Source organism: Penaeus monodon, chromosome 4 (assembly GCF_015228065.2).
Source record: "Penaeus monodon isolate SGIC_2016 chromosome 4, NSTDA_Pmon_1, whole genome shotgun sequence".
Taxonomy (NCBI): domain Eukaryota; kingdom Metazoa; phylum Arthropoda; class Malacostraca; order Decapoda; family Penaeidae; genus Penaeus; species Penaeus monodon.
Genome location: NC_051389.1, coordinates 32,887,551 through 32,895,050, shown reverse-complemented (window position 1 = coordinate 32,895,050; position 7,500 = coordinate 32,887,551). Strand labels below are relative to the sequence as shown.

The 7,500-nt window shown below is 36.7% G+C and overlaps 1 protein-coding gene across 2 annotated transcripts in view; it reads left to right on the top strand.

The window, feature by feature from the left end:
- Window positions 1-4,743: 4,743 nt before the first annotated feature.
- Window positions 4,744-7,500, top strand: part of LOC119571759 — a 22,866-nt gene continuing 20,109 nt past the window's right edge. Inside the window, exon 1 of one of the 2 annotated variants that reach the window (XM_037918921.1) lies at window positions 4,744-5,144. The gene's annotated coding sequence lies outside the window, so the exon portion shown is untranslated. Of the gene's footprint in view, window positions 5,204-7,500 lie in introns of both variants that reach the window. The other variant, XM_037918916.1, reaches the window with a different exon arrangement.

The following is a 7,500-nucleotide window of genomic DNA, read 5'->3' as shown; positions in this document are numbered from 1 at the left end:
CATTGAAAGTTACCATTGAAAGTTACCATTGAAAGTTACCGTTGAAAGTTACCATTGAGAGTTACCATTGAAGGTTACCATTGAGAGTTACCGTTGAAAGTTACCATTGAAAGTTACCATTGAGAGTTACCCTTGAAAGTTACCATTGAAAGTTACCCTTGAAAGTTACCATTGAGAGTTACCCTTGAAGAGTTACCATTGAGAGTTACCATTGAGAGTTACCATTGAGAGTTACCATTGAGAGTTACCATTGAGAGTTACCATTGAAAGTTACCCTTGAAAGTTACCATTGAAAGTTACCATTGAAAGTTACCATTGAAAGTTACCATTGAGAGTTACCATTGAGAGTTACCATTGAAAGTTACCATTGAAAGTTACCATTGAAAGTTACCATTGAAAGTTACCATTGAAAGTTACCATTGAAAGTTACCATTGAAAGTTAGCATTGAAAGTTACCGTTGAGAGTTACCGTTGAAAGTTACCATTGAAAGTTACCGTTGAAAGTTACTGTTAAAAGTTTCCTTTGAGAGTTACCGTTGAAAGTTACCGTTGAAAGTTACTATTGAAAGTTACTGTTGAAAGTTACTGTTGAAAGTTACTGCTGAAAGTTACTGTTGAAAGTTACCATGGTCGAGTGAGGAAGCCGGAGGGAGGAGGGGGAGGGAGGGTGTTGAGATAACGGTGTCTTCGAGTACGCGCTCCAGCAGGTGTGTGTGTGGTGTGTGTGTGTGTGTGTGTGTGTGTGTGTGTGTGTGTGTGTGTGTGTGTGTGTGTGTGTGTGTGTGTGTGTGTGTGTGTGTGTGTGTGTGTGTGTGTGTGTGTGTGTGTGTGTCTTCAGGATAGAAAATAAAGTTTTGCTGTATAACTGTCATAGAAAGCGAGAAGTTGGCCGCACGACAGAAAACGGTCATTGAAGGTAATGTTCTGTCAGCGGAGACTCCTCTAATTTAGAGAAAATTGTCTTGTTGCAGAAGATTACTGTTCATAACGAGTCTGCAGCATGTTTTTGAGTATCCTTTCCACGATATATCTTTACATGCACAGAAACAAACACACATACACACCCACTCTACCCAGCCACCCACCCACCTACCCAGCCACCCAGCCACACACCACCACACACACACACACACACACACACACACACACCACCACCAACCAGCACACACCCACACACACTCGCACACACACACACACACACACACACATACAAAACACTAGTCGAGAAGTATACACATGGATCCAAACCAATCAACCAGAATTGACGCAATACACCCCTACTGGTTAATGACATCAGATGGTGAGCATGACAGTTAACAGAAGCCATAAGCAGAGTCAATAAAGATACTCTGAGCACCCTTTCAATCGACCAGACGACGATTGATGAATTTCCCCACTAAGTTGGGCTTCAAATTTTCAAAGGAAAGACGAAATCGTAGTGCCTGGAAAATATGTATTAGTAGGAAACTCATTTGGAACTTTTTTTCTAATGGAACTAGGAAAGTCTTCATCAACCTTCCAGCTGCACGTGACTCTTGGACTCTGCACTTGGACATGACCCCAAGCCGCCTGTGTTTCCGGTTCTAGATGTCTTTATTCGTTTACAGTGAAGACAATAAGAAGTCTTAGGTAACAGATCCTTAGTATCTCTAAGATTTAAGCCGGTCTGACAGATAAGTACGAAACATATGCCACTAAAAACCGCCGAGATAGTGTACTTGCCAAATGCACAATGAAAATAGACATCGACAACAACATTTTCCCATCGGAACCGCTTTCAAAAATTAACAAATATAAAGAACATATAGAGAAATAAACAGAAGATAAATAAATTAAAGATGAAAAATATGTGGCATAAGCCAAATTGCCCTAGTCATTTTTGGCTTTTCTGCGGTAATCAAATCGTCTAAGCACCTTATAACATATACAGTAGGATGTGTTTTCGGCAGCTCCCCTGCTCAGGAGAAATCCGGCAAGCTTGGCTTAAAAGGTGTGCAATAGTAATACGCTCACAGTATCCAAAATCAGAAGAAAATCTCTATGACTCATCCTTATCATCGCAAGAAACAAATTCCTTTTTCAATTATTGCATACTTCCAGTAATGAGCAATGTAGTTTACCGCTGTGATCCGGTGCCCGCGAGGCCTACCAGGAGCTCAAGACTCTAACCTCGACATGCAACGAATCGAGTGTCGAGTCAAGAAAACAATTCATATGAACCGAGTGGCAGGAAAATCAAGCAAGAGGGAGAAAGGAGAGGAAATGGAAATAATAATCATAGAAATGAGAAAAGACTAGGCTACTCCAAATTGGATGAATTCAAGAGCTCACAGAAGACGCGTGAATCTCCAATATGAAAAAACGCAAATATATGGATAAATGGCTGACTGTCATGAACTCTAAAAAACAAAGTGGACCGTATTCATAGCGATAAAATTATGACAGAAACATGAGGCAGTGATAGATATTTAGGCCTACATACACGTATTGTCGAACACATATGGACATACAATAACAGACACATGTTCATGATTAATTACAAACAAGCTCGTTTTTGGTGCGTCATTCATTCTGAAGTTGATTGAAAAATATTGGGGATGAGCCAAGGGAAGAACCTAATTTTTACATCCATGTTTCGGCTACTAAACAGTGCGAGGAAAATTAATCGCCGACATGCAACAAATTGTGATAGAGAACTGACAGCGTACGAAGAAATTGAAATCGATTTTCCTTCAGCCAGCGTCGTTAACTGAACAATCAGTACGAACTGTGAAGTGTATCCGAATGCGTGCACACCGACTACCCTCAGGATATTATCATAGAGGGCGTTGGAGTCACACTGTTAACGGTAGACGCGCATCGCCTGTCATTCATGGCCGTCGTTCGACCGCTGGAACTAACCTGCCATGCCTCACACCCGTGAGGCTGTGCGTATGTGGCGACCTACATGTGCTCCCTAACCCATATTCCACTCTGTATGTAACTTATTATTGCTCAGTGTTATTATTTTTGTTGCTATCGGTTATATATATTAGTAGTAGTAGTATTACTATTCGTATTTATCATTATATCAATATAATTATCTTTGTCATTATCGTGATGAAATGGTAACATCAGTATTATAATGATGATCATTACAGTTGATATTGTTGTTATTAATATTAATACAGCTGTTTGTATTATTATTACTATTGTTATTATCATCACCATCGGCATTACCTTCAGTATCATTATCATCATTATCATTAATACTATCAACTGTCTATTGTGTTTTTTATTGTAATCTTTATCATAATGACTTTTATCACCATCAACTTTATCGATTTCTGATGTCTATTGTCACCGTCATAGTTATTGTTTTTGTTTTTGTTTTCGCTTTTTTTATTGTTTTTTCGTAAATTATCATGTTAGTAATAGTGATAATAGAGATTACGATAACGTAATATAGATAATTATTATTATACTATTATTATTGTAATCATTATTATTATCATTACCATTATTCTTATCATCATTTTTATTTTTCTGTATTATTTTACATTGTTATTATCATGTTTATTATCAATATCATTAGTGTTATATTTATTTTCTTATTCTATTTTTTTTTCTTATCATTATTAATTGTTATTATTATCATTGTTGTTATTATTATCATGATCACCATTATTATCATTATTGTTGGTGTTGTTCCTATCAATATTACTATTATCATTATGATCATTAGTATCATTATCAGTAATATCTTGACTGTAATTATTATCATTATTCTCATCACCTTTATTACCATCATTGTTGTTATCATTATTATCATTATCAGTGTCATTATTATTATTATTATTTTTTATTATTACTAACATTATTATTGTTGTTATGTTATCATTATTATCACCATCGTTATGATCATGATCATTTTCATCATAATCGTCATTTTTATAATTATCATTACCATCATCAGCATCACCATAATCATTGTTATAATTGTTTTATTGTTATTAATATTATCAATATTGTTATTGTCATTAGTATTGTACTATTATCATTATTATTGTTATCGTCGTTGTTGTTATGATTACTATTATTGTTCTTGATTGCTACTATATTTTGTTATTACCATTAACACTAATTATTATCATTATTATTATCACCATCATCATTATATCCTTATCATTATTGTTATTGATGTTGTTATCGTTATAATTATCATTATTATTATTATTACTATAATTATTGTTCTTATCATTATTATTGTTATTAATATTATCATTATCATCATTATTGGTATTATTATCATATTCGTAATATCACTGTCATCGTTGTCATTATCATCATTATTATGACAATCGTTCATTATTACTATTATTATTATTGCCACGATTATTTTTATCATTATTGTTATTGTAATTATTATTATCATTATCATACCATTGTTATCATCTTTATTATTATTGTGATAATGATAATATTCATATATATATATATATATATATATATATATATATATATTTATATATACATATATGTATATACATATGTATTTATATATATACATATATAAGTATGTGTGTGTGTGTGTGTGTGTGTGTGTGTAAAGGAACGAAGAGGGGACGAGAGATGGGACTCAGGGAGAGCAAAAGGTCCCCCGAAAGCAAGGAAGGAGAGAACCGCGAGGCTGCCAGTGGAGAGCGATCGTGGGAAGCAGCGGAGGTCGAACAGGTAAAGCCATGGAGTTCATATAGCTCAAAGACAGGGGAACTTGTGGAAGCAAAAGAAAAAGTGTAAAAGGGGTGCATGAAATAGAACGAGAGGAAAAGAAGCAAAGCGGAAAGACTGGTGAGAGAGAAGTCAAGAGGAAGTGACAAAGTGAGAAAGAGACGGCAAACATGAACGAAGAGAAAACGAGTAAGTGAATGAAGAGATGGAAGCAGACGGAAGGTGCGAGACCAGCTGTGGTTCAGGCCGTGGGAGGGGCAACGGCTCAGTTGGAGAAGACACCGCTGATTATGAGGACTCTTTTCTTTCCCTGATTTTGACTAAACAGGGAAGGGACTCGAGCATCCCCCTACTCCCCATGTGCACGTTTCTGTGTGCAAGGAAGGAAGGATAAACGAAAAGGAGGCAGAGATAGCAAGGAAACTAGTTATCGGGTGAGACACCATCAGTCGACGCTAGGCAGTCGGTGAGGTCGTACGCACGCCGCTCGCAGGTGAGGAGGGCTAGCTAGACCGCCATTCCGAGTCGGTGTTCTGTGTGAAATTTGAAACATTTCGCGTGTGCACACGTGTGTGTGATTTGCGTGTGCATACGTGTGTATGATTTGCGTTTGCATACGTGTGTGTGATTTGCATGTACACACGCATGTGTTATTTGCGTGTGCAAGCGTGTGTGATTTACTTGTGCATATGTGTGTGATTTGATTGTGTAAATGTGTTTCGAGTACGCATGGGTGTGTATTACGTAGAGTATATGCCTGTGTTATCTTATTTGCACGTGTGTATTGCACACATATGAACGAGACATACACACGTACATGGAATTCAGGGCATTTTTAAATGTCTGGTTAATAAGCCATTATCATAGTAAATAATAGCAACGAAGAAATCATTAGGGTCTGTAATTACTGCCATACCATTTGGGTTTAATTGTTTATTCACACATTCTTATTACGACTATTATATTCCGTTATGGCACTGTCACTGTTGATATTATTATTATTATAATTGCTGTTGGTTATTATTGTGGCTTTTGTTACCAATGTTACTGTTATGACTGTTGTTACTATTGTTGTTAATGATATTACTTATTATAATAATGATAACTATTATTATCGTTGTTATTATATAATGTCCTTATTGTTGTTGGTATTATTATTGTTGTCGTTATAATGATGATAATTATCATTATTATCATAATCATCATCATTATTATTACTATTATTATCATCATTATAATAATTATTTTTCATTGTTATTACTATTACTAGCATTAGTATTACATTCATTATCATCATCATCATCACCAACACCGTTATCAGTTATAATCATTATTATGCTGTCATTATTGTTATTATCCCTGCCATTATCACCATCATTAGGATTATAATTATCATTATTATTTATATTATTATTTATAAACATTTTTATTATTATTATTTTTTAATTGCTAATAATGTTATTATTATCATTATTATAAATGCTATCATCCTCAACATTATTTATCATTATTATTGCCATTATTATCATTATTGTTTTATTTTCATCATGATCATCATTAATGTTGTTAGTATCTTTTCTGTTTTCATCAGTGTTCATAATTCCTAGCATCGCTAGTGCAATCACTTCACCATCGCCAGTAGTCCCACTCTCCGTGTCATGCTCCTTCGTGCCGCACGTTTATGCCTCGGCCGCGCGTTCCTCCTGCGCCCGAAGAGCCGTCCCCGAGCGGCTGAGAAGGCCCTTGCGCCAGCGTCGTCGCCTCGAACCGCAGCGCCCACGAATACCGTTACGTCGACCCCCCCCCCCCCCTCGGTTCGCACCTGCCGTAATGTTTACGTTTATTCACCTAGCGCGCACACGGGTTCCCTTCCGTTATTTCAATTCGCTTTGTTCGTTGTTTATATAGTATTTTAATAGGTAGGTTATTTATCATTGTATTATCGGCAATAGACTGGGAAATTAGTTATCATTATTGCTACATACCACAGCTAATGCAATAAAAGATGGCTGTTCAAAGACTTACATTGCAGTATCTGAATGCAAGCAGTGAAATCGCAGACTTTATATTACGAATCTTCCGAACGCCTTTTTGTTAGTTTCTTCCAAAGAAAACGATCGTCTGTGCTCCGGCGAGGGCAAGGCGTCGGCGGGAGGCCGGCGTTCCCCAAGGCTCTGTTCCTGGCCCCATTCTTTCCCTCCCGTGGGCGCGGGATCTCCCGTGAGCTACAGTCAGTGAGGCAAAATGTTGGAGAACAGACTGGAATTTCAGAAGAACTGGACAAAGTGTCATGAACAGGCTGAAAATGTTCATGGATTAAGAGACCGCCACTTTGCAGTGTCGGGGAAGTGTAAGTGACTAAGGTCCCTGATTGCCAATGATTCTCACTTGATTACTATCATCGTTATCACCATGATAACGGAAGCACCAAGCTGTAAATTCCGTAGGTTCATGGGAAGTGTGAGAATGTATATAAGAAAAAAAGCACACTCTTGCTCTCGTGACCGGGCGCTCGGCATCTCTGCGTCGTTGCCGGGAAGACGAGTCATCCATGCCATTAGTTTCACGGTTAATTCAGACATTGTTACCTATGTCATTATTATCACTAGTATTATTTTCATCATTGGTATTCTTACCAAACTTATAACTATCATCATTATTCTACTCTTTATTATTACTCCGTTTTCAGTCATACGTATTATCATCATCAATATTGATCATATTTATGAAGGTAACAGTTATGTCTATTACTCGCGTGATTATTATATTGATATCGTCATGATTAGTTGT